We start from the raw sequence: 8,591 nt of genomic DNA, 5'->3' as shown, positions 1-8,591 counted from the left end.
ATCATAATGCGATCGTATTATTCAACGCGCTATTATTATGTTTGAGACATCAACCATTGCTCGATGACCATAATGTTTGTAAACTGTAGGTTACAACTGGTAAAATGTACATCTAGGTCATAAAAAACGTAATATTTTCTTGAGCAAAATCTCCTTCCATCCGTTGTCTGATTGGCCTTTCGCAAGGACTCCTGGGTAGTTAAAGTGTGTGGAGCCTACATCTATGCGGGCTTCGTGGAAGACCGCTTCAAGGGTACAAAGGGGGCACTGCTGAGCACACTTCAGAGCGGTAAGATGCTGAATGGGACGGCCTACGGACTCGTAGACTCAGCGAGCACACGCAATTCAAGTCCACGAGACCGAAAGTCCACATGAAGTGCGCCATTTGGGACAGGGCCAACATGCTTCATGCCGCAATGCATGCTGGGAGCCAAGAGTTTTAAACTATGGTGGCTCCCAGCATGCACTGCGGCATGAAGCAGGTCACCATTGTTGAGATTCATTTGATGTGTGTGTGCAAATGAATCAGCGTTTCTAAAAAAAAATGTTTATAATATTCTAATGACAGACATCAGCAGGTTTATCAAGTTTCTGTCACTTTAATAATGAATGCACAGAATACACACTGACAAGCATTTCCCAAATGTTTATGTTCAGTTTAGACCAGGGGTGCCCAATCCTGCTCCTGCTGATCGACTGTCCTGCACAGTTCATCTCCAACCCTACACTGTAAATGCAAACATGGTATTTAATTAAAAATAGTAAATTGACCTTAATCTCTTTTTTTCAACCTGCTATTAACACCTGCTTTTCTCCTCTCTACGTTAGACGGCGATATATGGCCACGCCAAGACCCGTCCTTGAATAGCTACTATTGGCTGAAGGGGAAAACCTTAATTTTAAGCCACCATTGTGATGATCAGTGTTTGTTTTAGTTGTGCTCTTGACCCTTATATCATTTACTTTAGACTTTGTTTCGCTGCTGTACTTGAATTACAACAGTCAGATGAACAACGAGAAAAGGTGATCTGATGGTGTTAGTTGTGTTTTAACATAATCGTTATTTCACAATCATTTGACCTGATTCACTGAACTCATATAGAGCCCAATTTCTGAGTTAGGATTACTTTATTAATTATAGCAGCTCTGTCCTTGTACAGCATAATATTTTTAGCCATTTCAATGAAATCCAAATAATCAAATAAATAAAAAATAAATATATATATATATATATATATATATATTTTTTTTTTTTTGTAGGCACACACAGACATCAAGAATTAGCGTATGAATCTCAGCAATGGTGACAAACAGATCACCCCTGATCATAAGCTCATTATTTATTCATGCAGCAATGTATGATGGGAGCCATGAATGAGTTTTGATTGGTTGCACCCAGAATGCACTGCAACATGCTTTATAATTGTCACCATTGTTGAGATTCACAGGCTGATTCTTGATGTCAATGTGTCTAAAAACTAAATAAAACAAAAAATATATATTTTTTTTTGTATAATGGAAACTTTTAAGAAATTCTAAATATTATGCTGTACAAGGACAGTGCTGCTATAATTAATAAAGTAAACCTAACTCAGAAATTGGTTTCTTTAATTTATGTGAACTTTAAAAATGAGTGAGCAGAACTAAAAGTGTTAAGTTGTAGGTATTTAGTAATTCTAAGTGGGGTTAAATTTATATCAAGCAGTCCACACAAAATGAAAAAACTAAGTTAACACTAAGCATGGCTATTAAGTTACATGAACATAAACAAAACATGCTAGTGGTACTACTTGATTTAGTACTGCACACTTAAAATAAACAAGCTTTTCTAACTCACTAATCTTAAGATTACTTTGCTTAATTTTTTTGAGGCAACAAGTTTGCATACTTTTTTTTAAGTAAGGTCAACTAATTACATTTTACAGTGTAATCAAACACACCTGAAGCAACCAATTAAGGTCTTTAGGATCACTTGAAAATGAAAGGCAGGTGTGTTTGATGAGGGTTGAAGATGAACTGTGCAGGACAGTCGATCGGCAGGAGCAGGATTGGGCACCCCTGGGTTAGACAGTTTAAGACTGGCATATTGACATATTTTTGTGTGTACTGTCTGTTTAAACACACACTCAAATCCCAGAGTACCCTGTACTGTCTGTGTTTCGCTCTGTCTGGAATTGCGCGCACAGAAAGCCTGGGAAACAGCAACTCTTTCGCAGCTCTATATGCTTTTAACATTTTTTTTTTTTTTTTTAGCATCGATCAAGTCCGGCAGGAGACTGTTTGTTACGGCAGTCACGTTACATGATTTGACTTGAGTCGGGTGTACTGTTGGAAAAGTGACAGAGCAGCACTTTAAAGGAAAGGACTGGAATGAGGCTTTGTGTTTTCATAATTTTTGGAAGCCAAAATCAGAAACAAAACTTAAATTCTATTTATTGCACAGCCCTAGTCATTAACCTTTTCACACAAGTTTAAAACATTCTAGCAAAATCTAATTCAAATAAATGAACTATAAAAAATTAAAATGAAGAATATATGTCAATTATTACTTAAAAATATATATTACTATGGATAAACTTAAACTCAAGTATTCATCTGTTTTCAAGATCTAATCAGTTAGGATCAGAAGATTTGACACGCCTTCAAATTCGTTATGCTATCCACAAATCTCATGAAATTAAAATGTCTTATATTTGAGCTTGTTCTTTGATTCCAGCTTTACTCAATCTGGACATTCATCAACAAACACCAAACACTATTCAGGAAGATACGGTTAACTGTCCGATCAGCACTTCATGATGCTTTTCATTCACTATCTAGTGGAGATGAGGAGGTGCTGATGGGGAACAGGTGCCAGTTGAACAACATTTGTGAATAATAATTAATATTTATGGCTAATACACTTATTGCATTTCCTTTTATTTCACCTGATCATGTAAATTCATTCACTGAAGTCATTATTAATCATCACAGATAATCAGTGGTGTGGAGTTTTTATTCCACCGATACCCCACACAAACAAAAGGATAGAGTTTCTTGTTAAAAGTAAGAATAGATATGAGACATGGACTTCACTTCATAAAAGGAGACGAGACCCTCATCATAATCCACAAACACCCCGATCCTCTGAGGCTCCACTCCTAGAGAAAGAGGGACAGATGGAGAATAACGAGCCCAATACATCTCATCTCTCAGACTCACAGTCCAGTATCCAACATCAGGCCTCAGAATGATCCAGCCCTTCCTGTTACTGGATTCTCTGGCCACTCCTAAATCCCACCCAGTTTGATCCTTCACCTGCACCTTGAAGGATTAAAATTTAAGAATATGTTTTTAGATCTGCTGATCCTATTTCCCTACATAACATCACATAAAAAACTAAGGTGAACTAAACTGTATTAGGCATTCAAGGTGAACATGAGGGCATCCATTTACTGATTAGATTTAACAGTTTCCTTTGAAGGGGTTTTGTTAGTCTTTGATCTTTCTACTAAGAGTTGAACTATGTATGAATGTTTACCTAGTCTTAGTTCTCGTGACCATGTGTTGTTTATACAATTTGGGGGGTACCATTATCTCAGTTGGGGGTAATTGCCTCTATTGTCTTTAGATGATTAGATTCAGTAGTCATCTCTAAGGCTGTGTGTAAGTTCAGCACCTTTAAGGACAGCCCACTGAATGGCCTATAAGATACCATGTAAAGTTCCCTCAGTCAGATCATGTTGGAAGTACTTGCAGCCACGTACAGCGGAGTTCTCAATAAAGAATAACTTCTGTTGAACGTGATCCCAACTGTCTCCTGGTCTCTGCTTCGATGAAAGAAAACAACAACAACCTCATAGTAAAAACTTTGTGAGGAGAATCCGTCCTTCCCGAGAACACCAAGATATTCATCAAACCTGTCTTTTCCCACATCTTCTCCTTTCAGTTCTTTGTTTCCATCTCTCATTTGTTTCCCATCATGAGACACGATGAGACGTGGATGAGCCGAAACAGCATCCAGAATCACATTCACTGCAGAAAAGTCTGCTTTACAGATGAGTAAATGATCAAATAAAGACAATTATGTATTTTTATAAGAATAATGGTAACTTTAGAACAAGATAAACAAAAATAAAAATACTGCATTAATTCTAAACCAGATTAAAAAGTTTGTAAGCAAACATTGAAGTTGTCTTGAGAAAACCAGAGCAGAAAGTCTGAAGTAGCTAGGGTGTTCTGGGATTTTGCTACTAGGTTGCTAGGGTACTCAAGCTGGTTGCTGTGCAGTTGCTAGGGTATTATGGGTGGTTGCTAGTGTGTTGCTAGGGTGTTCTGGGTGGTTGTTAGGGTGTTTTATATGGTTGCTGGGCATTTCCCTGGGTGTTGCTATGCAGTTGCTAGGGCATTCTAGATGGTTGTTAGGTAGGGTGGCCATTTCCATAACACCAAAAAGGAGGACACTTTGCGGCATTTAGTGAGGCAAGAATAATTGCATAGGACTCTGGTGTACTCGTACTCGATGTACAATGTTGTCCATCATATCAATGGTATCATGATACAGTGATTCTGAAATAGCCTACTCTATTCATTGCCAGACAATTTGATCTACGATATATCTTGATGTAGACCTATGTATAACAGAAGAGGAAAAAAAGTGTTTGTTCACAGTATTTGTATTTATTCAAGACATTGTGAGGTCTGTTTCAAAAACTGACCACTGAGATGAACCTGTCTTGCAAAGTGCACAGTGCCAGAAAACATAACATTTCTGGACTTCTGGAAATAAAATACATAAATAAACAAATCGTGAGCTTAGAATTATAAGGTTCTATCTCCGTTTAGGGTAGTTCTGAGATATTGAGCATCAAAGTTTTTACATCCCAGCTGGCAATGGAGAGATGGAACCTTTTTATTTTATTAATAACTACTAACAAAATATTTTTTTTACAAAAATAACACCACACAGGCATTAATAAACACCTAATGGATCAGATTATGTCAAAAACTAAATTTCGAGTGGAGATAGAACCTTATAATTCTAAGCTCACGAAATAATGAATGCGTAAATAAAAAATAAATAAATACACATTTCAGTTCTTAACAAAGAAGTTCACCCTCTGCAGCAGCTCAGGCACCTCTAGGGTCATCATGGCCAAATTTGTGCTCTTTTGTCCATTCCGGATTAAATGAGGTCTGACGTTTCGGCATGTTTACGTTATGATATGCCGTAGCCAGCACGTCGTGGAGGCCTGTTTACGTTTTTAACCAATGATATATCAGATTGACACTGCTTTCAGCCAATCATTTGTTTGACCAGAGATCTTACGGCATTAGACACTATGCTGCTGTGTCCCAATAAAGTTTCTAGAGCGGGTTTTTTAGGCTGATTCAGCGCAACTCCAAAAAGGAGGACAAATGAGTGTCCGGCTTGAGGCTGTGGCGGATGCCAGACAGGGGGCTTAAAATCCGGACTGTCCGGCCAAAATCCAGACGTATGGTTGTTGCCTTGCAGTTGCTGCTGTACTTGGTCTGGTTACTAGGGTGTTGCTATGTGGTTGCTAGGGTATTCTCTGTGGTTTCTAGGGCATTGCTAGGTGGTTTCTAGGGTATTCTGAGTGGTTGCTAGAGTATTGCCAGGTGGTGACTAGGGTATTTTTGGTGGTTTCTAGGGTGTTCTGGATGGTTTCTAGTGCTATGTGGTTGTTAGGGTGTTGTAGGTGGTTGTTATGGTGGTCTCAGTGGTTATTAAGGTGTTGTTAGTTTTCACTGATGATTACTATGGAGTTTTATAGTTTTTAACATGTTTTTTGCATGTTATAGCACATAGCTATGATATGCTAACATGATTTAGCATGTTGTTAGCTTGATGCTGGCACATTTTTACTTGTTTTTATCATGTTTTAATAATTAGTGTTTTAACATGTTTTCACACTTAACTAATCGCTATTAGCATGTAACTACTCACTGCTAGTATGTGTAGCATGTGTTGTAAGTTCTGCTTGCTAGCATGAGACAGAGAGCCTGTGCTCATCTCTATATACGTCCTGATGCAGAGATACAGGTCTTGTTAAACCATGGGTGTCTGGAGCCAGCTGGAAGTTTGTAGTATGTCTAGTAAGACCTTGATTATCTGGTTCAGGTGTGTTTAATTGGGGTTGGACCTAAACTCTGCAGGACTGGACACCCCTGTGCTAAACTGTTGCTAGGGTACTCTGTTTGGTTGCTAGGGAGTGGATTGGCAGCTGCCAGTGATAATGAAACTCCAACAGCTGCTTGTCAGAATGAATGATATAAAACAAGCTCAATCCTTTTATGACATTCAGATTTGAAGATATCCCTCTTTGGGTTTGGGTTGCTAGGGTGCTTGACCATGGTTGCTAGGGTTGAGCTAGGAAGTGTTGAAGGTGATTCGTGATTGGCTGTTTGCTGCACACCTTCATGTTTCTATGACACTTCTATCCCAAGATATCTCATTTGATCTCTTTGAATGGAAGTCTATGGAACTTGTTGCTATGGTTGCTAGGGCTTGATAGCTTCACAATGATCCTGAGAGACTGATTGGTTTCCTAAGTGAAATGAGCCCCGCCTCCTTGTCTCTATGATACTGGAATCCAGATATGTGCAATACAAAATTCGGTTACACTTTAAGATGTTATTGTTACAGTACATTATACCCAAAACTCAAAAACATTAATACATAAATTAAATAGATTTTACTCACCTGTGTTTTCTTAAATGTGGAACAGCTAAGTATGAAACAGAAAGTATCAAGTTATAAAGGGTTCATAACAGAATTCATCTTTAGATCAATAATGAGATCAATAATTTTAATCACTGCTTGAAGAGCAACAAAATCCAAGAAGACTTACTAGAATTAAATATAATTAATTATAGACATATATGAATATACAGTGTATGAATTAATTGTTTTGCAAAATAATTCAAACGTAATTAATATTTTAATAAAGGCATATAAACAAATTCACATTTTGGTAGAATAATCTTCTGACTTCGTAAAAGTTGATCATGTTCTAAAGAAAATTCAGAGGAGACGAGAAAATAACATTATAGATCTGATGTACAGCAGAATCAAACTTTGCTGCATTATTGTCCTGTTATCACTGTAAAGCTGCTGTGAAACAATCTGTATTGTATAAAGCACTATATAAATAAAGGTGACTTGACTTGACATTGAAATTACAAACAAGTTACAATCATTAGTTGTGTTTATAGGCTGTGTTAACATCACACAAGTACATCAGTGACTGAATAAATATATATATATATATATATATATATATATATATATATATATATATATATATATATATATATATATATATGTATATATATATATATATATAATATAACCATTTATAAGACCCAAGATATACACAAAACTAAATGAATACACAGTCTGTTAAGTAGATATTTTATGGCTGTAATCAGACTTTAAATTAACAATTAATTAATAACTAAATAAAGACAGATTCACCATGTTGTATTTTCCAGTGCTTATCCTGTAGTTGTTTGTGTGCTGAAGAAAATTCAGGATAAAGACAAGAGAAAACAGAATTCAGACAACATAAGCATTAATAACATATAATTTCTGATTGAGGAACAATAATTACAAATTACAGGATATATACTAGTCTCAAATATGTGAATGCATAATGTCTGTTAATTAAATATTCTGTGGATTAAAAAAAAAACAGACTTGACATTAATAATTAATTAAATGAGTTAAAAAAGACAGATTCACCATGTTGTATTTTCCTGTGCTCATTCGGTAGTTGATCGAGTGCTGAAGAAAATTCAAGATATAAAGAAGAGAAAACAGCATTAAATATATAGCTGATATACATACATATATTTCCTTCCAAAGTGTTTGGGACAAAGACATTTTCCTCAGTGCTTCACATCAGTCTTACATGTACTACACTGTCAATACTTTACTTAACTTTTTGGGTTATCTTTTTACATGGAATCAGTTAAGCTGTATTTACTTAGTATTATCATCTTGAAAAACGTAGTTATTTGAACATAAATGTAGTTGAAATAACTTTATGAAAGCAAAGTGAACTTATACTTTTTAAGTTTTCTATTATCAAATCAAATCAATTAAATCAATTAAGATCTCAGCAGAAGAGGATTAAACAACTACACAAACAGCATTACCAGCTTAACTTGTTACTAGCCAGTTTGACTTTGTTTTTTCCACAAGTGTATAAAACTGTTTCTGAGATTTAACAAAGATTGAGATTGAGTTTATTTCTCTTGAAAACTACTGTATTTATAATCACACAGCTAACGAATCAACATATGAATCTCAACAATGGTGACAATCAACATAATGCTTCATGCTGCAATGCATTCTGGGTGCACCAATCAAAACTCATCCATGGATCCCAGCATGCATTGTGACATGAATTTTAGCAGCTTGTTTTGTGACGTTTGAAGTTGATCTGTTTATCTGAATATCTTGTTGACTGTCATCATTGTTGAGGTTTGTATGATGAGTGTTGATGCCTAACTGTGTCTGTCACGGTTCTTGAATTCACTGTCTCTTCCTCGTCTCATGTGATTGTGCGTTTGTATGATGAGTGTTG

Source organism: Squalius cephalus, assembly GCF_949319135.1.
Source record: "Squalius cephalus genome assembly, chromosome: 7".
Taxonomy (NCBI): Eukaryota; Metazoa; Chordata; class Actinopteri; order Cypriniformes; family Leuciscidae; genus Squalius; species Squalius cephalus.
The sequence above is the reverse complement of the archived record's forward strand: the minus strand, read 5'-3'. Positions refer to the sequence as shown.